At 38.3% G+C, this 25524-nt stretch overlaps 1 protein-coding gene and 1 pseudogene across 1 annotated transcript in view; one reads left to right on the top strand and one right to left on the bottom strand.

Annotated features, from left to right (window-relative positions):
- HECW2 (HECT, C2 and WW domain containing E3 ubiquitin protein ligase 2) overlaps positions 1 to 25524 on the bottom strand; it is a 335902-nt gene that overhangs the window by 254030 nt on the left and 56348 nt on the right. The window lies entirely within an intron of this gene.
- Positions 11908 to 21294, top strand: LOC133763266 (protein O-mannose kinase-like; annotated as a pseudogene).

Genomic DNA, 25524 nt, shown 5'->3' on the forward strand with positions numbered 1-25524 from the left:
GCAACCCTCATTCCTCTTTTCTTGCTTTATTTTTCTCTGTAGCAGTTAGTATGATGTGACGTGCTTCAGAACTTACATATTTAATTAATCTACTCCCCCCAGCAGGAATGTAAGCCTCACAAATACAGGGCTTTTCATCTCTTTTGTTGGCTGCTTTATCCCCAGTGTCTACAGCCGTGCCTGGAACAGGATAGGTGTGGCTAAGTGTTTGATAAATGAGCTGAGGAAGGACAGTGAGCATCACTCTCCCAACCTGGAGGCTCCCTGGCATGCCTTGTAACTCAAGTGCCTTTTCTGAATCTGCTTCCCATCATCCCGGTTTTCTGTCTGGTCCATACCCCTTCAACCACCTGGATCAAGATAAGCTACTTCCTCCAGCTCCCACGTAGCCTCCCAACCTAAGGAACTGGGCCTTCCCTGTTGGAACTTACATACAGCTCCTTGTGGCTTGCATTGGCAGATGCGACCAGGATCCTTGCAAGACTTCTGCACTTTAATCCAGTACTTTGGAGGCTCTATCTGTTAATATCTTCTGGTCTGCCCACAGATTCTCACTACCTTACTCAGATCCTATTGGCCTTAGATAAAATGAATCTGCTTCTCTTGTACATAACTGCTCTCAAAACTACATAAGCCACTAATGTATTTATGGATTTAACATTAATTCTGCACCACTAGTTTGTGCTGGCATCTTCAATATATTTTATTTTATTTAAAGGCAAACTCAATTGGGTCCTGGAAAGTTGGCATGAATTTCCATTTAAAGAGCAAACTAATGGGCTGGCGCTGTGGCGCAGCTGGTTAAAGCACCAGCCTGCAGCGCCGGCATCCCATATGGGTGCTGGTTCGAGTCCCAGCTGTTCCAATTCCTATCCAGCTCTCTGCTATGGCCTGGGAAAACAATAGAAGATGTCCCAAATTCTTGGGCCCCTGCACCCATATATGGGAGACAAGGAAGAAGCTCCTGGCTCCTGGCTTTGGATCAGTTCAGCTCTGCCTGTTGTGGTCACTTGGGGAGTAAACCAGTGGAATAGAAGACTTTCTCTCTCTCTCTGGCTCTACTTCTCTTTGTAACTCTATCTTTCATATGAATAAAACAAATCTTTTTTTTTTTTTAAAGCAAACTAACTGAGGTGGGCATTTGGTGTAGCCATTAAGACATTGTTTGGAAATCCTGCATCCCATATCAGAGTGCCTGGGTTCAAGTAGCAGCTCTGTTTGTAATTTTGGCTTCTGGCCAATGTACAATCCATGAGGCAGGAGGTGCTAGCCCACATACCTGGATCTCTGTCACTCGTGTTAGAGACCTGGATTGAGTTCTGAGCTTCTGGGTTTTGGCCTGGCCCACCCCTGGTTGTTGTAAGAATTTGGGAAGTAAACCAGCAGATGGGAAGAGTGTGTGTGTGTGTGTGTATGAGCATGTATGTCTGTGTGTGTCTTTCAAATAATTTTGAATAAAGAAATTTATAAAAGTAATAATAACCTCACTAACCTTGGGAGCAACAGTGCATTAAAACTAACAACCTTAGATAATGAATCTGAGAAGGGGGTGAGGAGGTGTAGAGTCCCCTAGTTTCATTCCCTCATCCATGTCAATCCATTTCACAAATTCATTGGGTGAAGAGGACGTATTTCCATTTATAGGGCTGCTGTTCTGCAAGTATATTTATTCAAGTAGTTTCATCCATTAAGTCAACCTCAGACTTTTAACACAACCTCTTGAATTGAAATAACTTGGGTTGGTAGGCAAAACATCCTACATGTAAAAGAAAAAAAAAATGAACAGAGAAGTCAATCACCCATTTTAAAGGTATTAGTCTCAGACCTCTCTTCATAAATCTAGCACTTCTTTTACGTATATGATCTGCGGTAACTCCAGCATCATAATATAACCCAAAACTGTCCGCTAATCTACAAACCGTGACAATTAAAATAATAGTAACTTCTAATCTGAGGACTTCATGAAATGCTATTTTGTGGATTTCAGCAGACTTTAAAACTGATGCCATAAACAAGAGTGTCAATTTGTTAAGTCAACAACAGGAGTCACTGTGCACTTACTCCTCATGTAGGATCTCTGTCCTTAATGTGCTGTACATTGTGATTTAATGCTATAACTAGTACTCCAACAGTATTTTTCACTTTGTGTTTCTATGTAGGTGCAAACTGTTGAAATCTCTACTCAATATATACTAAACTGATCTTCTATATATGAAGATAATTGAAAATGAATCTTGATGTGAATGGAAGGGGAGAGGAAGCAGGAAAGGAGAGGGTTGCAGGTGGGAGGGAAGTTATGGGGTGGGGGGAGCCATTGTAATCCATATGCTGTACTTTGGAAATATATGTTCATTTAAATAAATATTAAAAAAAAACCTCAATGAGTCGGCCACCATATCAGCTTCAGCAAAAATTATAAATAGATAGAAGTGATAAAACCAGATTGTGTAGATTTGAAGTGGAAAGATCCGTGGGGTCAGAGTAAAGAGTTCAGACTCTTCTCCAAAGGCTGGACAGTAAAGGTAAAGAGGCATGTAATGAGTTTGCCTACTTTTTCATTCTGTTTTATATTCAGCTTTTGCATGTTTATAATGAGAACACAGAAACCAAGAATAAGGAAGTAGTTGTTGAATGACTGAAAGAGAAAAGGGTCAGTAAACAGGAAGAATAAAGATGTAGAAAATATATATATTTATAAAATATATATTTATAAAATATATTTTCTATAAATTTATTTGTGTATATATATATATATATATATATACCACTGAGGGGGTCCACTGAGGAAGGACTAAAAGTCAGAATACTTAGAAAGAGCATTGAGCAACAGAAATATAGTGAAACTCATATATGTAATTTTCAGTCCATATTAAAACATGAGAGGTGCAAACTTTAACAATATGTTTTATTTAACTTAATATATCCAAACTATTAGTGTTTCAACTAATAGTTGGATAACAATAATTCAATTTAGTATAATTATTAATAATATTGAATTTAGTATAAATGATTAAGGTACTTTGATTTTTTTAAATTTTGGTACTTAGACTTTTAAATTCAGTGTGCATTTTACACTTAATGCATATTTCAATTCAAACTAGCCATAACTAAGTAACTCAATAGCCACAGGAGGCTGGTGGCTCCTGGAATGGACAGTATAAATGTTAGCCATAGAAGTACCTCCAGCTTTCAAAACATCTTGCTTCCTTTTCAACTCACTCCCATCAGAAAGGCCCCTGGGGAAGTTAGGAGGAAATCATTATTGAACCAGCTGACAATCATGTTTGAATAACCAAGGGCCAGCATTGTGGCACAGCAGGTTAAGCCACTGCTTGGGGTGTCCACATCCTATACTGGAATGCCAGTTCAAGCCCCAACTACTCTGCTTCTAATCCAGCTCTGTGCGAAGGCATTCTGGGAAGCAGCAGATGATGGCTCAGGTAGTTGAGTTCCTGACACCCACGAGGGAGAGCTAGATGGAGTTCTTGGCTCCTGGCTGTAGTCTGACCAAGTCCTGGCTGTTGTAGCCATCTGGGGAGTAAAATAGTGTATGGAAACTCCCTCTCCCCCCACCCCTCTGTGTGTGTGTGTGTGTGTATCTCACTGGCGCTGTGGTGCAGTGGGTTAACGCTCTGGCCTGAAGCGCCGGCATCCCATATGGGCACCAGTTCAAGGCCCGGCTGCTTCACTTCCAATCCAGCTCTCTGCTAAGGCCTGGGAAAGAAGTAAAAGGTTGCCCAAGTCCTTGGGCCCCTGTACCCGCATGGGAAACCCAGAAGAAGCTCCTGATTCCTGGCTTCAGATCTGCCGTTGCGGCCAATTGGGGAGTGAACCAGCAAATGGAAGACCTCTCTCTTTCTCTCTCTCTTCTCCTCTCTGTGTGTAATTCTGACTTTCAAATAATCAAATAAATAAATCTTTTTAAAAAGGTAGCTATTGTTATTTCAGTAGGCAAATAATGTAATCAAATTAATGAATGCATTATTTAGTTTGAGGAAGCTCTCTAGGTCTTAAGAGACTGAAAAGAGAAATACCAGGATTTAGAAGACAGTTAATAGAAATCAAACACTAAGGACCAACTTTATGTATGAAAATCACAAATCCTGCCTTGTACTGGATGGCCCCATACTTACAAAGAAGAAAACAGCCCATCCTTCCCTGCCTCCTCCTATTCTACAAGATTGCTGGCCTCCAAAGTTCAGAAACCATCCACATTACGGTACACGGATTTGGGTTATGGCTTAGCAACTCAACCACAGTGCTGACAGCATTGTTTTTGCACACAAAATTCATTCCAACTTCCAAAAGTTGTAAAAGAACATTAGAGCCCCCTACTCACAAGCGCACAACAGGACAAGGTAATGTTAGGAAAATCTTGAACACAGAATGTGAAGTAATTCAGTTGGAAATGCACCAATAGCAGTGAGTGGGGGGTGCCAGTCAAGGATCTTAATCAGACAAGTGAAAGTATGAAAGATCATTTGGAGAAATGTCTCCTGAGAGTTTGTGCAGGGCTGATTAAAACAGGGTGAAAACTGAGGGAAGTCAATATTGGAGAACCCAACATTGGGGAAACCTGATAGAAGCTGCCCGGTCAAGGCACAGGGCACTGAGTACTGAAGAACAGATTTTAGAGATGCAAAAAGAAATATCAATCAAGAATATTTCAAGGAAAAAAATCCAAAGACTTGGTGACAGATTGAGTATATAGAATAAAAGTGAAGGGGAAATTATGACTAAATTATGGATTCTCAGTGTTTGTGACAATAAACCCACAGGCTGAACAATTCAATACCATTTGAGGTAAGTTTGACATCAACACAACATATACAAATAAGTATTTCCTAGAGTCTTGTGGCAATGGACCTACTGGTTATTGTGGGACCAGGGATAAAACAAATAGTCAAATGCAAGATTCTGATTACTAATATCCTTAGTATTAATTAAAATTGACTACGCCAATGTGTCTCTAAAAGGCTTAGCTCAGGATTTAAAAGCATTTATATGGTTATTTTCCTTTACATAACTTAAATCAACCAGAAAAGAAATAAAACCAAAATGCTTAGATTACAATGAGACTATTACCAAATCTGTTTTGAAAATTTTAATCTTTCCCCTACAAGAAATGTGTTTTTGGGGCCAGCTCTGTGGTGTAGTGGGTTCAACTGCCATCTGCAGCACTGGCATTCCTTATGGGCACCAGTTCAAAAGTCCTGGTTGCTCCACTTCTGATCCAGCTCCCTGCTAATGGCCTGGGAAAGCAGTGCTTGGGCCCCTGCACCCACATGGGAGACTTGGAGGAAGTTCCTGCTTCCTGGTTTCAGTCTGGCCAAGCTCCAGCCGATGTGGCCATTTGGGGACTAAACCAACAGATTGAAGATATCTCTCTCCCATCTCTCTCTCTCTCTCTCTCTCTCTCTCTCTCTCTCTCTCACACACACACACACACACACGTACATACACATATACTCTGTGTGTGCGCATGTGTGTATCCCTCTCTCTGTAACTCTGCCTTTCAAGTAAAGTAAATAAATCTTTAAAAAAAGGATATATTGCTTTAAAAGAAATGTGTTTTCCAAAGTATATAATACCCAACACAATGCAAAACTTAATTCTCCAAATTTCAATAAAGTTATAATAAATCAATGCACTCTAAAGCTTCACTCAAAACTTTAGTTTACCATTTTTGATGCAGTGTCCTCATCTGGGTAAATGACTCAGACAGTAGGGATGGCTGTCACATGTTTTTTCCTACTGAAATCTAAGAGCTCTTAATTTCCTTCTTGGTTTCCTACCTATGGTTTATGCAATAAGACAGCCAAATCTTCAGAAAAATTATTCCAAAAAGCTACAGAAGAGAAAGCTGATGGTAAGGGAAACTGACCAGTATTCATTGTGTTTATTGAACAGAAAGCTAATCCTTCAAGGTTCCTTCACAATCCATCCCTCCCTCATAGAATCTGTGCTATGGCTGTGTCCCATTCCCAAGAAACACAACTGAATATGATGTAGCACTTCTTTAAAAGCCATCCTTGTAAGTATGATTAGGTCTGCACCATGCTGCTCTCTCAGATAACAGACATCTGCTTAAACAACAACTGAAAACAAAAATCATTTTTTCTTCCAGAGGTCAAGAGAGATTTAATTACTAAGCAAATAATAAAATGCCACAATGCACAACTTTCACTTCCAAACCCAGCAGATTTTGTTCAAAAGACACAGACAGTAGCAGATGACAAAGACATTCAGCAAGTGTTTTACCTAAAACATTCTTCTAAAGAATCCAGAGGTGAATGTTAATTTCCTAAAACTCACCTGAGGGTCAAATACTGAAATTAGAATTACTTGTTAAAAGATATTATATAGGTTGACAAATGCATCTAAGAATTTTAACTTTCTAGACTATACACTGATAAATCAAACCAATATTAATAATTAATAACTTTAATTCTTCAAATTCCCTAAAACTATAGCATGCCATTACACACACTTGTTCAAGTATACTATGCCCTCAAACTCTATTTTTCACTATGTGAGTGAGAAAAACAAAGGAGAAAAAACTAATTTTGAAGTCAAGAAACACTGAAAAAAGTAAAATTGGCCTGCAATAAGCAGAGATACAAGCAATTTAAGAAAAAACCATGTGAGCCAGCCAGAGCAAGGCCAGTTCACATCTGAGATGAAGAAAGCCATCACCAAATTCTCAACTAAAGATGCTGCTCCAGTGGGTTTCCCTGTGTCTACAAGTGAAAACATCTAGAGTCATTTTGTTGTGTTTATCACAGGTCATCATGACCCAAGGTTCAGATTATTTGACAAGCGTATGCAAGTAAAATGCTTAAGAAGACCAGAAAAATGCCTTTTATACAACCTGTCAAGAAATGAGAATTTGACACAGGGACTACAGTAGCTAGAACTAGCCCCCAAGTTTACTCTCTTTCAAGGTGGAAAAGTATCAGAAAACACAATTCATCCTAGAGGCACCTGTCCTTTAGGAAAAGCCTATTCTGTACCTAATTTTTTTAAAGATTTATTTATTTATTTACTTATTTATTAATCAATTATGGGGTTGCAGAGAGAGAAAAAGAGAGAGAAATCTTCCATCCGGTGGTTTACTTCCCAAATGGATGCAACAGCCAGGTCTGGGCCAGGCTGAAGCTAGGAGCCAGGAGCTTATTCTGGGTATCCCACCTTCACCAGTGTGGGTGAGCCATCTTCTGCTGCTTTCCTGGGCATGTTAGCAGGCAGATGGATTGGAAGTGGAGCAGCAGGATCACAAACCAGAAATGGCTTAACCTACTATTTTACCAAATAATATGTTATGATCTACAACATAAAAATAACCTGATGTAAATCTGGGAAAAGGATGTATAAATAGAAATAATTTTAAGTTCCAAAAATTTTAAATTATAAAGACTGAGTTAACCAGTACTTTCAAGACACTAAATTTTGCTTTGGATCACTAAATATGTTACCAAATTAAAATGAAAAATTAATTAGTTTAATTTGAATTAGAGTCAGGCATTTGGCGTAGCAGTTAGGATGCCTCTTATCTGCATCACATATCAGACTGTCTAAGTTTGAGCCCAGCTACACTACCAGTTCCAACTTCCTGCCAATGCACCCCCAAGAGGGGAGGTGGAAGTGATGGCTCAAGTTGTTATGGTTCTATCACCAGACAGATTGAGTCGCTGCTCCTGATTTCACCTGGCTCAGTGCAGCTGCTGTAGGAATTTGGGGAGTTGAAAACTATATAGGTGCTCCCTTTCCTTCCCTCTCCCCTACCCCTGCCTCTTAAATAAACAAACAGAAATTTAGAAGTTTAGTTACTTAAGCTCAATAAGGTTTTTATTAATTTTTGCAGCTACGATTTGATAATTTGCAGAAGAAAAAAATTTAAATAATTGATAATTATATATCAAATAACAGAACAAAAATGGAAAAGTTTTTTGTTGTTCATTAAAATGCCAATGTTTGAAAACAATAGTACTCAAGTGGAAGCGTTTAGGCAGAAATTCAAAGCTTTTTGGACGTTGAAGTGCTTAATCTTCAACCCAGGGCTCTAGTCTAAAGAAAGAAGCAGAAATGCTGGCAAAGATTTATGAAATGATGCTACTGCAACATCATTCATAATAGAGAACAAGTTGAAAGCAAAATAAATTTCCAACAATGGAAGAAGAGTTAAATTATATAGATTTAGGCTATATATGTAGACTATACTTTTCAGACTTTCATGAAGCCACTGAAAGCATATTTTTAACATTTAAGTGGGAATTGTTCATCAAGACATAATGTTATACATAATCAAATGGAGCCATGCACCACTGAATGGTGTTCTGGGAGATGTGTTTTAGGCAATTTTATTGTCTCAGGAATATCACAGAGTGTACTTACACAAACCTAGATGGTATGGATCACTCAACAGGGCCTCCTGACACAATCAAGAGAAAACATGAGAGTATGAGGCTCTTGCTGGTGTAACACAGTACTGCTGTAAACTTTTTTAAAAAATAGAAAGTCGATACTCTAAAATGATGATTGAAAGACATAGTAAACACACAAACTAATATCATAACTATTTACTATCATTATCAAATATTGGGTATTGTACACAATTGTATATGTTGCACAATTTTACCAGTAGATAGTATAATAGGTTTGTTTATACCAGCATCACACAAACACACTAAGTAATATGTTGCATTACTACAACGTGATGGCTACAATGTCACTAAGCAACAGAAACTTTTCATCTCCATTCTAATCTTAGGGGACAGCCATCAGGTATGCAGTCCTTGTTGACCAGGACATCATTTTGCAGTACCTGACCATACTGTTACAAACACAATATAATGACGTTGTTTAAAACACATATAGAACAAAAGAGGACACTTTTCAGTAGTGTCTTTTATCTAATGGTACCATATCAGTAGACCTTCCCTGAACACCTTCTGAAAAATTTCAACCACTCCAACACCACCTATCCCATATTTCACTGTGTTATTTTTCCATCAGAGCATTTTTCATATTCTTCTGTACAGTAAAATTTATTACTTTATTGTGGATGTTTTACTAGAATGTATGTTTCATAAAGAAGTGTAAATAACAAGTATCACTTCTAAGTTGGCAATTGCACCTACATGGTTTTCTCAGTAGAGTGCCAAGAACAATGTCTTATTCAATTTAGTGATCAATTACTATTTTTAATATTACAAATGCTTTGACACACAGTAAGATTTCTAACCAAAGTGATTTCATTGTTAGAACACAATGGTTGTGACCAAATATTTCAAACACGCAGGTTAAATTTTGAAATCCAAGACTATCACCTGCTGCTTACCATTATTACAGAAGTTAACAAAAGGTACATTAAACCAGAAAAAAAAATAACAAAAAGGGATAGAATTAAACAATAAGAAGTAATGACAATTTGGAAAGAAGTTGCACATAAGTCACACACTCAGAGTAGCAAACCTTCCAGATTGTTCATAAATAATAGTCATCCAATGTCTACCAAGTATGAGGCAACTGTATTAATTCCAGGGATACAACAAATGAAACAGACTCTATTCTCAAGGAACTTGCAATCTTAAGGTTAAAAAAAATTTTAATGGGAATTCACAAATTCCTAAACTCATGAGATTCTCAATAGGGCAGAGAATCATTTGGAAGAATCAAAAAATTAAATGAACATCAATATACAGCCTGCAGATAAGAAAATAGTTTCATTCAGTAATATGTTCCTGCTTATTGACACCAAGTTTAATTTCTAATTCAAATATTAGGGTAAAAATGTTTGAAGGAGTGAACATTTTACCTAGTGTTTAAGACACTCATATCCTACATCAGAGTGCACGGGTTTGATTCCCAGCTCTGCATCCTAACTTCAGCTTTCTGATAGCACAAACCTGTGAGACAACAGTAATGGCTCAAATAATTGAGTTCTCAGCCCTCCCACTACCCCCCAGCTCTGGCCTGGTCCAGTATCAGCTTTTGCATTTCTTTAGGAGATGAACTAGCTGAGGTGCCCTAGAGTTCATTCTTTCTTGCTTGCTCTCTCTGTCATAAGTAAATATTTTTCTAAAAATGACTCAAGACTTTTCTAAAAGAACTACCCCCATAGTATTAAAGTTTTCAAAGAGTTTTTGACCAAGGAGAAATGTTTTTATCTAAGTATTTATTCCCCAGCTCTCTTTATTAAGGAGCTGAAGATGAAACCAGAAAAGTATCACCAAATAGTGAACTAAAGAGTTTTTAAAGTAATTCCCATTCAACTATTTATTCCACCTAGTGTTAGAGTTTATCCCTGAAAGTCATTTCTTTTTTTTTTTTAAGATTTTATTTATTTATTTGACAAGTATAGTTACAGACAGTGAGAGAGAGAGAGAGAGAGAGAGAGAGAGAGAGAGGTCTTCCATTCACTGGTTCACTCCCCAAATGGCTGCAACAGCCAGAGCTGCACTGATCCAAAGCCAGGGGCCAGGTGCTTCTTCCCGATCTCCCATGTGGGTGCAGGAGCCCAAGTACTTGGGCCATCTTCTACTGCTTTCCCAGGCCATAGCAGAGAACTGGATTAGAAGAGGAGCAGCTGGGACTAGAACTGGCACCCATATGGGCTGCCAGTGCCACAGGCCATGGTGCCAGCCCTGAAAGTCATTTCTGTTAGTCACTCTCTGAATGTCAGATGTCGCACAGTAAGCTAATTGCAAAGACAAGTTGCATGAACTTATAAAAGACTCAGGAATTCACAGAAATCAATAAAGTAAGCTGGGAGAATCATTCCAATCATGCAAAATTACAGATTAATAAGGATATGGCAAAATTAGGACAACTAGCAAGCGTGGAGAAAAATTTAAATAATGTGAATGCCGTAAGAGTAAAGAGAAGCCTGAAAAAGTCACTTCAGCCATCCAGTAATTTCTGCAGTAATGGCTTTATGATCGTGATGAGAAACCATAGTGTGTATTCATAGAATTCTCATGAAAAAGAAAATTGACTCCCTCAACCCTCTAAAAGTTTTCACATCTTACTTGCTCTTTTTTCCTTCTAATAATTAGGCTATAATTATGATTATAATGTAAATTTTGTCATAAATAAACTGATTCTCATTGTGTGAATTTTTGTTAAACCCATGGGTGCCGGCAGTTAGCCTAGTAGTTAAGACACCTATACCCCACCTCAGAATGCCTGAGTTTTATTCCTAGCTCCAGATTCCTGCTAATGCAGACCCTGAGAGGCAACAGTGATTGCTCAAGCAATCAGGTTCCTGCCACCCACATGGAAGACCTGGATTAAATTCCTATCTCCTGTCTTTGGTCCTGGTCTAATCCTATCCATTGCATGAATAATTCTCTCTCTCTCTCTCTCTCTCTCTCTCTCTCTCTCTCTCTCTGTCTCCCTCCCTCCATACATTTTTCCTTTCCTCTCTCTCACATAAATAATTTTTGAAATATCATCCCCTTTTTTTCTCCTCTTTATTATGAAATTTGGCTTCCCAATGTAAATGGTAATTTTTCTGGTACCTCCTGCCTATCCTCAGCTCTACCCCCCAGCTTCACGTTATCTCCATGGCTACTCTGTGAAGGAGTTGTTGATCCTAATATGATTTCCAAATGTGGACACCAAGCTAGCGGTAGTCCTAGAAATGACTGGGTTGCCAACGCAACATCATGTGGAAATTAGGCTTACCCACAGAATCTTGGAAGAAAGAAAGATGAAACCAACTTTTAGCTTTTGAAAGTCTTAAAGTCAGTCCCTTAAAACCAGAAGCCAAGTAGGACTCCTGAATTGCCTGGTCTACTTTTCTGATCCTCCCCTACTTTCTCTGTCACAATTTTGGTTCACCTACAGTAAGTTTTGTAGACATAAAAAGTAATATATATATATATATATATATTATCTTTGATCATGATAAAGAGGCCCAAGGAGGATCAGCTGATGGGAGACCTGCCTGCGCAGGAACTCAGCAAAAATCACACCATGCCCATTTTTTCCATTCCCATTCACCTCCTCAATTTTAAAAAGGGTAATGGCTTCCTAAATAAAAGGAAAGCAACAGGTGAACGTTTGTATGTAAAAATCCTGAGAAGAGACGTTCCCCCTACCCATGGCAATGCTGGGGTAGGTTTCCATGGCACTTAGGCATGTGTAAAAGGAAGAAAATGGTGACAGTCTTCCTAGCCAAAAGATACAGAGAAGAAAGAAGAAACTGGTGCTACGAAGTCTGAGGACTTTGCCTGCCAAAATATAGTACTAACTTTCTTCCACCCATTGCATGAGGCACACAACTAATCCTCAGAGATCAGTTCTCAGCTCTCCAGCTGACTTCAGAATTGTATGTAGTAGGTTCTCACACAAAGCATCTACCTCTTCCTCTCCCCACTAGTTTTGTCAGAAGTCCAATGCAATGGCAGAAATACTGTACTCACTGAAAGTAGGTCAGATGAAAATTTATGAGTAAAGCAAGATTTGAAGTTTGGTGGAATTTCTATAGAATAGAAAATTCTTACAAAATACTGAGAGCTATTTCAATTAGGTAATGTATCAGAGAAAAGCTGCATTACTTTAAGAGAAATTATAATTTCTTTAAAAGGCTGAAATTTTCATTTGTTTCAATGACTCAAATTATGCTGACTGATTAAATTTGTAGAATCCAATTGAATACTCCCAAATTCAATATACCATAAGAAATTTGCATTTTAATTAATAGCTTAAAATCTGTCTAAAAAAGGAATCTATTTAGCTTATAAATAAAATTAAATACTATTTTTGCTGAGTGCTGCACTATTAAAACTAGGAAAAATACCATGGCTTTAGATGATAGTTGAAAATGAATTAAAATTCCATAAAAATGCAAACCAAATTTAATGGTGAAAATTTTTCCAAACACTATGTACTCATCTATTACCTCACTAATCAATTTTTAAAATCTTTTTAAGTACTAAAATTTTAAAATTTTTAAAAAAATTTTACTAATATAAAGAGAACAGGTTTTACACATTTCATAGATACAACTCTTTTTTTATTAAACTTTTATTTAATGAATATAAATTTCCAAAGTACAGCTTATGGATTACAATGGCTTCCCCCACCCAATAACTTCCCTCCCACCCGCAACCCTCCCCTTTCCCGCTCCCTCTCCCCTTCCATTCACATCAAGATTCATTTTCAATTCTCTTTATATACAGAAGATCATAGTATATATTAGGTAAAGATTTCAACAGTTTGCCCCATATAGCAACACAAAGTGAAAAAATACTGTTGGAGTACTAGTTACAGCATTAAATAACAGTGTACAACACAGCACATTAAAGACAGAGATCCTACATGATATTTTTTAAAAATTAATTAATTTTCTATGCCATTTCCAATTTAACACCAGGTTTTTTTTTTCATTTCCAATTATCTTTATATACAGAAGATCGATTCTGTATATAATTAGCAAAGATTTCATCAGTTTGCACCCACACAGAAACACAAAGTGTAAAAATACTGTTTCAGTACTAGTTATAGCATCACTGCACATTAGACAACACATTAAGGACAGATCTCACATGGGATGTAAGTACACAGTGACTCCTGTTGTTGACTTAACAATTTGACACTCTTGTTTATGGCGTCAGTAATCTCCCTAGGCTCTAGTCATCAGTTGCCAAGGCTATGGAAGCCTTTAGAATTTGCTGACTTTGATCTTATTCCGATAGGGTCATAGTCAAAGTGGAAGTTCTCTCCTCCCTTCGGAGAAAGGTACCTCCTTCTTTGATGGCCCCGTTCTTTCCACTGGGATCTCACTCACAGAGATCTTTCATTTAGGTCTTCTTCTTTTTATTCTTTTCCATGGTGTCTTGGCTTTCCATGCCTACAATACTCTCATGGGCTCTTCAGCCAGATCCGAATGCCTTAAGGGCTGATTCTGAGGCCAGAGTGTTGTTTAGGACATCTGCCATTCTACATAGATACAACTCTTAAGATAGTCATACTTCCCTCCCTCCCTCAACCCTGTCTCCTTCTAACCTCTTTTTTTCCTTTAAATGTTTCAATGATATAATTTCAATGTATTTTATTTACAGTCTTAATGCACCACTAACCATAATGTTCAACAAGTAAAAAGAAGAAAGTCCACTGTTCCACAGGAGTATAGACAAGAGTGAAAAACAATAATCAAATCATAAGATGGCAGCTTCATTCTTATACACTGCCAACGCAGAGGCAAGTCCTGTCATAAGGCATGAGTAATTGGGGAAAAGAAGAGATTTTGAATCATAAGTATTAGCACTCTTCCTCTTGTTCTGTAAAAGGAAAGCTTCGCTGATCCCGTTTGCGATTTTGCATAAGAGAATTTGGATTAGGTTTCTGTCACAGGTTTATTCCCAAAACTTGTGCCACTCACTTCTGCTTAAACAACAGAAACAGGCCTTAGCTGTTCTCTAAGCTTTCTAACATCCCCACCAAAGAATTATGAGAATCACATCCCATTTCACAATCCATAAGATAAACACAAATGATTTCCTGGTGATAGGACTTCAAAGAATTTTAATTAATCTTCATGACCATGATGTACGAAGTATTGGTCTACGTTCTTACACTGACATCAAGTACAATAGTTTTGTTGCATTACCATTTTTGTGACATTTCGTTGTCTTAAGCAATAGCACCAATTCAGGAATGGGCATACATAGCTCAATAATGATCCAGCAGTGCAGTGTCCAATACAAGAGCTACTTGCCACATGTGGCTATTGAGCATTTGAAATATTTTTAGTCCAAACTGCAATATGCTGCAAATCTAAGGCACATGTCAGGTTTTAAAGATGTATTACAAGAAATAATTAATGAGATTTATATTGATTAAGCACTAAAATGATAATGTTTTAGTTATACTGGATTAAATAAAATATACTATCATAACTAACTGTTTTCTTTTTAACGTTTTACTGTGGCTATCTAAAAAAAAAATTAACCTGTGTAGTTCACATGATAATTCCACCAAATAGTATTGGATGAGCAATAACATCCCAATCAAGGGTAAAATTTAAACTTAAATTTCAAATATGAAAGCAATATTTGAGTTTCATATTTTTAATCAATCCTTGGTGAATATAATTTCTTAAAATGAGTTTCCTGTGATAATTTGGCAATAGGAAGTTCAATATAATGTCTACTAATATAAATCCAACCTTGAATATTTGACACATGACTGTGGGCAAAGCCACTGGGAAGAGCTCCACCATTCATGAACACAAAGGAAACTGATTGGCATATGCACCTGCACAAAAGGCTATTCTTCTCCTGCATGGAAGGGAATAGAGAAATTATTTCTGGGCAAGAGCTTTCTCAGAAAACAATTTGAGGCTTCATCTATTCATGGCCAAATGACTAACTTACCCCAAAGTTCTAAGGAGAAAACAGGGACCCAATAAATGTAGCCTGGCATATTTTTGTAGCAGTAATTATGAATGGGCCATTGCCCAGTGCGACAATACTCTGATTTCAGCAAATCAACTTCAGATCTGGGAATATAAAAAAATGTATCTAAGAACCATCCACAAGAACCAGAAAAATCAATGATGAAATAGTGGCATCTGACAAAAACTACTTTATTTTCTAGGAAATTCACTTTTCCTGGTCATTAGTTCTATTCTAAGTATTATGTGCAAGCAACTCAGCAATACCTTTATATGTATTCACTCTGCCCACAGAGACCCTATAAGCAAATAAACCCACTAACATAAGAAATAAGCAGCAGGCTTTGTTTCTCTTTAAGAAAATAGATTGGGTTATCTGCAATAAATCAGTAACAGCTCTTGTCTTTTACATTCTAGAAGTTTAGGGTCTAAGACTGAGGTAATGCTAAAAATCTGCTTGATAGTTAATTATGTCTAAAGAAGACGTTGAAAAAATGCAGCCAACCAAGTTACTTCTGTGCGTACATATGTGCCAAAGTATAAGTAGAAAATAAAATGCCCAGAGTACTTCAATACTATCGAGGACCAAGGTGACATGGGTAGAGGGATGGAGGTCATTTCACCTAAGATTTAGGAAAAAAGAGCATCATAACCAGCTCCATATATATGATTGTGAGAGAAAATTTCTGATTTTTCCACAAAATACTAATTATTAAAGCCATTCTTGTTGATTTTAAATGTACCATAAAAATGTAATCTGCTGGTTGGATAACAGGTACCAAAACATAAATAGAATGAATAAGTACTGGTATTCCAAAATAGAGTGGAGTGACTATAGTTTGTGACAAACTATTGCATGTTTTATGGAGAAATAGAAAAGAGGAGCTCAGAGATTCCAAAAATTAAGAAATGATAAATAAATGGAATTGCTAATCACCTGATTGATAAAAACATAGTGTATGCATGTACTAAAATATTGTATCATACTACATAAAACTGCAGAAATATATTTTAAAGTCAACAAAGAAATAAATTGGGATAACTCCTTAGATGAAATTAAAAGACCATGTGTAAACAAATATTACATATTTATATACAATAGATCTGCTTTTTATGTTGAGTGATAATTTATACTTAATTAAATTAATAATTTTTCTCTTATATAAATTATACTACAAAAAGGTCATGGTAAATCAGGAAGCCCATGCAAACTAGGGTAGGGACCTGCCATTCAGAGCACATCTAAAGTTTGTTAGTCCCACCTAATGACAGCACACCAAGATAGGGATTGAATATCCTCTTTAGTTAAACTTTAAAAACAAAATTCTGACATAGAGTTTCACAGAAAACCCCTTCTAAGTCTCCCTCAACTTCAAACAGCATGAAACCAAGTGAAAACTGGCCAAACTAACTTTATTACAAAATCGTAAGGCATCAGGGCACAGGAAAATAGTTTTATATGGTGTTTCCCTATTAGAAAAACAACATAAATCCAGTATAAAATTTCAAGGAATAAAATATAAAAATGAAATTAAATATCCATAGGCCAGCACCCAGAGGTGACAGTCCGCAGCATTTTGGTCTATGAATACATACCCAGTTATAGAGATGTATAGAAAGATTAGCACATACTACAGAGCAAAACTGTCTTGTGGCCTTATTTTCTTTCAAAAAACATAATGCATTCACATTAATAAATACAGCACTATCCCATCCTTCTTAATAGGCACTGAACACTGCATGGTATGATATACTATAATTCAGTTAGCACCATCAAGATGGTCATTTAGATCATTGCTAGAGATCTACCATGACCAACCTGTGTGTCACACTGGACTCTTGCCTCACGCTTCACTGTCCAAAGCACCCTGGCCACACCCAGCGCATGCCTCTGGATATGCACTGAGGAGCAGACATTCCACTAAGCCATAGAAGCACAGTTAAAAGACAAAAAAAAAATCGGAGGAGAAAACCAACAAGTGTTTCCACAAATGCCTAAAAATACACACAGAAATATAAGAAACGTGAACAAGAAAAACAATATGAATCCCCAAAAAGGAACACAATGCTTCAATATTAAAATGTTAAAGACAAAGATATTGATAAAATGCCTAAAAAGCAATTCAAGAACGATCATAAGATCACTCAAAAGCACAGTGAAGCAACTACATGAGATAAAGAAATCCAAAAATGACATGGATGAAAAATTTTGCCAAGAAACAGAGACACTGAAAAGAAAGCAAGCTGAAATATTAGAAATTGCAAATTCAATATATCAAATAGAAAATACATCAGAGAGCCTTAACAAAAGATGTGTTAAGGGAAAAGAAAGAATATCTGAACTAGAAGACAAATCCATGAAAATATCTCTGCAGGAGATATATCTCAAAGAATGAGAAGAAGAAGAAAGAAAAAGGAGAAGGAGAAGGGAAGAAGAACAGGAAGAAGAGGAAGAGGAGAATGTGGAGGAGGAGGAGGAAGAGAAATAAGGAGGAGGAGGAGGAGAATTTAAAAAAAAAAACTTAAAACAGTGTTTGAGATGTATGGGATACTATCAAAAAATCAAACATGCCTTAGGATTTCCTGAAGATGCAAAACTAGAGAACAGATTAGAAGGCCAACTCCATGAAATAATAGCAAAAAACTACCCTCAATTGGAGAAAGATTTCCCTAATAGACATGAACAGAAAAGATCTTCCCCATGACATATTACAGCCAAATTTTCAACAGTAAAACATAAAGAAAAGATTCTAAAATGTACACAAAATGCCAGATGACATTCAGAGTGTCTCCAATTACACTAACAGTGAATTTCTCATCAGAAAACTCACAGGCTAGGAGAAAACTGAGAGACATAGTCCAAGTCCCAAAAGAAGAAAAGTCAACCAAGAATACCCTGCAAAGCTTTCACTTACAAATTAAGATGAAATAAAGACTTTTCAAAACAAACATAAATTGAAAGAATTTGTCAACACTGATACAGCCTTACAAATGATACTTAACAATGTGCTACAAACAGAAACAGAGAACAACAGTTATCATTATGAAAGAATGTGAAGGTAGAAAATCTCCTAATAAAAGCACAAAGGAAATCCAAACAAACAATAGAAATATTTATGGAAACACAACAGGACCACATCATTACTTATCAATAATAACCTTAAATGTAAATGATCTAAATTCTCCAATTAAAAGATACAGACTAGCTAAATGGATTAAAAAACAAGACCCATCTATTTGCTGCCTACAAGAAACACACCTCAACACACACATTCTGAAAGTGAAAGGATGGTAAAAGATAATCCATGCTAAAGGAAAGCAAACTCAAGCAGTTGTAGCCATCCTAATATCAGACAAAATAGACTTTAACACAAAAACTGTTAAAAGAGACAAAGAAGGGCAGCACATATTGATTGAGGATCAATTCAACAGGAAGATGTGAGTATAGTAAATGTATATTCACCCAATGCCAGGACACATGGTTACTTAAAACAAATATCAATGAATCTAAAGAGAGACACAGACTTCATTATAATAATAATGGGGGACTTTTACACCCCACTTTCATCAATGAACAATTCAACTAAACAGAAAACCAAGAAAGAAACAACAGAACTAATCTACCCTATGGATAAAAAGGATCTAGAAAAACAAGAAAACAAAATTAGTAGTAGTAAAGAAACAGTTAAAATTAGAGAATAAACAAAATTTGAAAAAAATACAAAAGATTAGTGAAACAAAGAGCTGATTTTTTTGAAAAAATAAACAAAATTGATATACCTTTGGCCCAACTAACCAAAAAAGGGTGGAGGAGGAGAAGATCAAATTAATAAAATCTGAGATGAAAAGGAGATATTATGCTAGATACCACAATTAAAAGAATAATCAGGAAGTATTACAAACAGCTATATGCCAACAAATTAGGAAACCTAGAATAAATGGATAGATTTCTAGATGAGAACAACTTAAAAAGTTGAGTCATTAAGACATAGATAATCTAAACAGACCAATAACCAAGAAATTCAATCAGTAATAAAGATGCTTTCAACAAAGAAAAGACCAGGACCAGATGGCTTCAGTGCTGAATTCTACAAGACATTTAAAGAAGAACTGACTTCAATTCTTCTCAGGCTGTTCAAAACAACTGAAAGGGAGGTAATCCTCTCAAACACCTTCTATACGGCCAGCATCACCTTAATTACAAAGCCGGAAAAAAAGATGAAAATAAATGTAAAAATCTTCAACAAAATACTCGCTAATTAAATCCATCAACATATCAGAAATATACTTTACCCCACCAACAAAATACTAGCTAATTAAATCCATCAACATATCAGAAATATCCTTTACCCAGACCAATAGCCTTTGTAGGCACAGACAACACCATAGCTGACAAAGAACTCCTAAGACGAGTCCCATCCACAATACATGTACAGAAGTAGATGTATAAGTGATTTCTTGTCTTTCTCATTTATTTTTCTGGGATAATTGCATTGGTTAGAACTTCTAAAACAAAGGTGAATAATAGTAGGGGTCATAAATATTCTTTCTTCATTCATAATTTTATGGTAACAAAATTATTTTTGAAATGTTTAGGGGGCTCAGGGGAGCACACCACAGCCTGGCACCTGTAGAAGAGGGTGCCTGGCCAGCCTTGGTGTCTGGCAGAAGCTGAACTCTGCCAGACCCGTGAGCCCTGCGGCCCATCACAGGACAGGGCAACTGGGCTGATGTATGGGCCCTGGCTCCCCAGGCGGTGAACACCAGGCTTCCAGGGCTCAGGGCAGGCCCAAACCTCCGTTGAGCGCCCCCTGGCACAGGCAAGGGCGCCTTTCTCCTGGGCACTGCTCACACCAACACCATTGCTCCCTAGACTGTGTTGAGTGGTGTTTCCCTGCTGCTCTTGTCCAAAGCCCCTTTATTTGCTAATTTGGTTCCCTTCTTCCTCCTCCTTAACCAAAGGGACGCAGAGGCTAGAAAAAAGATCCTATTTGTTGTGTGGAGAATCAATTGGGAAGGACAAGGTAGTGGGAGACAACATAGGAAACTAGCAGAAGCCCAGAGCGCTTTTAAACCAGTCTGTCCGGCCAGCTGGAACACTCACTGACCCAGGCGTCTGGACTGAGATCTGAGCTGGGAGAAAGGAGACTCTTCTTAAAGTCTTTCAGAATGGAAGCAGTGCAGTCGCATTGTCGCTGCTCACCAGACTAGAGATAAAGGATGAATTCCTGCAAGGGATGCACATGCTGAAGTCTCTGCAGAACTGATACATGGTCACGCTGATCAGGTTCTGTGAGGATGACAACGCTATTCTTACCGAATACCACCCTTTGGACTCCCTGAGCAACCTGGACGAAAGGCTCAACCTGTCCAAGTGCCAGAAGGTAAACACGTGGCATGGAATACATCAGCATCATCATGACCTGCACCGCATCCCCCTGGGCATGCTGGTCATGTCTGACTCCAGCAACCTGCCCAAGACCCTGTCCCAGTATCTGCTGGTGAGTAACTTCAGTATGTGGCCAACAACCTGGATGCCTTGACCCTGGCAAACCACAGCTCCTGAAGTGTGGCCACCGGGAGCTTCATGGGGAATCCGTGGCCCCAAAGCAGCTGTGGCCTTAAGCATAAGTCAGGCCATTTCAGGACAATCTCATGCCCTCATATGAGGAGAAGATCGACATCTGGAAGATTCCAGATGTCTCTAGTTTCTTTCTGGGGCATGTAGGGGGAGTGATGTGGTCTGGCTCCACTTGTTTGATATCCATAAGGCATGTTAGAACCAGATTCCTCAGGAGCAGCTCACAACTCAAGATGTTCTGGAGACTTACCAGAAGGTTTTGAATTCACTCAGAGATGCTGTGATGTCACAGACAAGAGAAATGCTGTGAGACCAATCCAGCCACTGAGAGGATGAAGGGCTAAATCTGAAGCTTTTAGCTTGAGCTTCATGGTTTATTATTCTTTCCTATTCAGCCATGTGGTTCTTCCTCTACATCCACATGCACATTTTAGTGTGTTCTACCTCTCCTGGCAACCTGTATGTAAGTTGCTGATAGGAGCTGACTAAGCCTGGTTTTTCATCTAGCTCACTTTCCTAAGGCCAGCTGCTTCCTAGTGAGGATGCACAGAGGCAGTGGATCTAACCAGCATTTGAAAAAAGTAAAAAAAAAAATGTAGCCATAAAGAGGCTTCCCCTACTCTCATGACTGAACATATACACTTGCAAGAAATACATACAGAAGGATTTTTACATGGCAGTCTATGAAAGAAACACATAATAATTCTTCAAGGAGCATTTCTCCCCTAATTTAAAAAATGTTGTTGACCATGCAGTGTCCCTAGGACACAGTGGTCTGTTTCTGATGGCAGCCAAGGAGGGCCTTTTCAGGCTATGGATGATCATTCCATGAAGCTCTCGTGCCACCTTCTTTCCACGAATGAAGAAGCCATGTTAGACCCTCCCGAAGGTTTTGAATGGACAAGAATCTTTAGAACAGCAAGTGTGAGGGGAAACAGTAACCTATGTTGCTGTCTCTGGTGGTGCTTGTGAAATTCCTGTTGACCTTGCAGCTGGGTTTTCTGTGTCCAAAACTGAACATTTTGCATAAATAAGTATCACCCGTCACTGGGAGGTATCAAGACCTTCCACTCGACATGGGTGATTCAGTTCTTCAGAAAGTTCTCTGCAATGAAGCTGTCATCCTTCCTACAAGGAGTGGATCTGGTGCACTTTGATGATCACGAATAAGATGGTGAGTTGCTGTGAACTCTGCAGTAGACTCTGCCTTTCTCGAACTCAAGTAGGCATCAGAAGCCCCTGGAATCACGGAGAACTTGGTCTCTGGCTCAGTGGCTTTGGGGTAAAATCCAAGAACCTGCATTTATGACTGCCTGCCTCATGATGCCAACAATGCTGACCTGGGAACGCTGAGGAGGGCCCCTCAGACAGTACAAGTAGGGCAGTGTCATCCCTATGGGATGGGGTGGATTCGGGAATATGCTTGCCTGGAGTATTTCCACTGTCACTGGGGAGTTCATGGGAGCATTCCCTTCACCTTGTATTTGTTTTTTTGTTATACAAATTCATAACTTTCTAGGGTGGCTACAATCTAATGTTGGCAGGAGAACTGGGACCCTCATTGTCAGTGGGAATGAAGAAATGGTACAGCCATTTTGGAGAACAGTCTGGCAATTTCTCATAAAGTAGACTTCTCATGAACCAGCAGTTCTCCCAAGCATGAGGGTTCTTCAAACAATACATGGAAAATGTGTATTATAACAACACCATATAGAGATTTCAATTTCTCATAAAGTAGACTTCTCATGAACCAGCAGTTCTCCCAAGCATGAGGGTTCTTCAAACAATACATGGAAAATGTGTATTATAACAACACCATACAGAGATTTCAAGATTACCTTGCATTAAGTGTGGGCATTTGGTATAATGATTAACACATTGATTAGGATGCCTGCATCCCATGTCAGAATGTCTGGGTTTGCGACTGGCGTCATGGCTCAGTAGGGTAATCCTCCCCCTGCAGTGCCGGGACACCAGGTTTTAGTCCCAGTTGGGGCGCCGGATTCTGTCCCAGTTGCCCCTCTTCCAGTCCAGCTCTCTGCTGTGGCCCGGGAGTGCAGTGGAGGATGGCCCAGGTCCTTGGGCCCTGCACCCGCGTGGGAGACCAGGAAAAGCTCCTGGATCCTGGCTTCAGATCAGTGTGGTGCGCCGGCCGGCTGGCCGCAGCAGCTTTTGGAGGGTGAACCAACAGTAAAGGAAGACCTTTCTCCCTGTCTCTTTCTCTCACTGTCCACTCTGCCTGTCAAAAAAAAAAAAAAAAAAGAATGGCTGGGTTTGCATTCCAGCTGCAGCTCCTGATTCCAGCTTCTTGGGAGGCAGCAGGAGATGGCTGTAGCAATTTGGTCCCTATCTGGATTGAGTTTCTGGCTCCTTTCTTTGGCCTGGCCCAGTCGTGGTTTTTGAGGGCACTGAGAAGTGAAACAGTGGATATGGAGCTCTCTCTTTGTGTCTCTCAAATTAAAAAAAAAAATTGCAAAAAAAATTTTAATTCCATTTTCCATGAACTTTTGAAGTCCCTTCTTACTTCCTAAGAGAACTGAAAATATATCCTTGCTATATGTAATGTTCATGGTAGCACTATTCATAATAGGCAAGAGGTAAAATAACCTAAATGTCAGTCAGCCAATGAATGGATACATGGCATATCCACACAATACAGCATTATTCAGACTTAAAAGGGAATGAGGCTGCATGCTGAAAAATGGGTGACTTTCTTTTAAAAGAACGTTTCTTTTTCATCTATATGAAAGGCAGAGTGACAGAAAGGGAGAATCTTCCATCTGCTGGTTTACTCCTCAGATGCCCACAATGACCATGGCTGCGCCTTGCTGAAACCAGGTGCTTGGAACTCCCTCTAGGTATCCCACATGAATGGCAGGGACCCAAGCACTTGAGTCATCATCCGCTGCCTCCCAGGATGCATTAGCAGGAAGCTGGATCACAAGCAGAGGTGCTGGGACTCAAACTAGCACCCTGATAGAAGATGTGGGCATCCTGAGCTTCACCATCTGTGCCATAACATCTGCCCCCAGGGTTAACCTTGAAAACATTATGATAAGTGAAAGAAGCCAGTTACAAAAACTATATACCATATGATTCCACTTACATGAAATGCCCAGAATAGGAAAATCCATAGAAATGGAAAAGTTGGTGTTTTCCAGGAGTTGGCAGGGTGCTGGGCATGAAGAATGAAAACTGACTGCTAACGGTTGGGTGGTGATGATAGTATTCTGAATTTGAATAGCAGTGATGGTTGCACAATTCTGTCAAGCTACTGAATACAATGAATTGTATAAAAAGGGCAAATTTTATGGCATGTGAATTATATCTCAATATAGCTGTTCATGGAATCAAAAATTCTGCGACTGGGGCCAGGGCTGTGGCGTAGGTGTTAGAGACCCTGTCTGCAGTGCCGGAATCCCATATGGGAGCCAGTTTGAGTTCCAGCTGCTCCACTTCTGATCCAGCTCTCTGCTATGGCCTGGGAAAACAGTAGAAAATGGCCAAAGTCCTTGGGCCCCTGCAACCACATGGGAAACTTGGAAGAAGCTTTAGGATCCTGGCTCTGGATTAGCCCAGCTCCAGCCGTTGCCGCCATTTAGGGAGTGAATCAGGGGATGGAAGACCTCTCTCTCTCTCTGCCTCTGCCTCTCTGTAACTCTGCCATTCAAATAAATAAATTTTTTTAAATAAATGTTTAAAATTTTAAAATTATAAAATGTGAAAACAATTTTTTCTATATATTTTTCTTATAAAGTGTCTTGTAAATAGAAATTCTGTTTCTAAATCGTGGCATTCTCATTGGGGGAAAATACCTCAATATTTTCTTCTTTATTAACTGAAGTTAACATACACTTTTAATAAAGATCAAAGTAATTTTAACAATGGGAATATAAAGGATAAAAACAAAAATTATATTATTCAAATAATTAGCAAATTTAAAGAATAACAATGTAGCTTGTTCAATGCCCCCATATCCACTACTTTTTGTTAAATACATACATATTATAAATAACAGAAAAAAATTAGAACATCATCTGCAACTAAAAATATTGAGTCCTTTAACTTTAAAAGGCTATATTTTGGTCTAGTATTTTTTCACTCCTCTTGTTTTCACCTTAAAACAGCACATAAACTTCAGAAGAAAAACTGATTCTCACAATTCACAACGCCACACTCACAGCCTGAGAAAGAGCATTAATTATTTCTAAAAGTCTTCAGTATAAATCATATCCCTAAATTGCTAAGCCCCAAAATGAGGAATACAGAAGCCAAAAAATATTTCAGAACTTTTTAAAAAGTCAAACAACAGAAAGATCACTACTAAAACTCTATACTAAATCAAATATTCTAGAAGGCTTTTCCCAAGCTTTAAAATAAAATACATAACTGCTCTAGAGCCAGAATTGTAAAACTGAATAAAAACACATATACTGACCAGCTAAAATGAGCCAGACCCTATGCTATGAGCTCTCATACGCAATCAGTAATTTACCTTATCCAGAGAAGGAAAATAGCAGACCACTGGCTTCACATCCGC

Source organism: Lepus europaeus, chromosome 1 (genome assembly GCF_033115175.1).
Source record: "Lepus europaeus isolate LE1 chromosome 1, mLepTim1.pri, whole genome shotgun sequence".
Taxonomy (NCBI): Eukaryota; Metazoa; Chordata; class Mammalia; order Lagomorpha; family Leporidae; genus Lepus; species Lepus europaeus.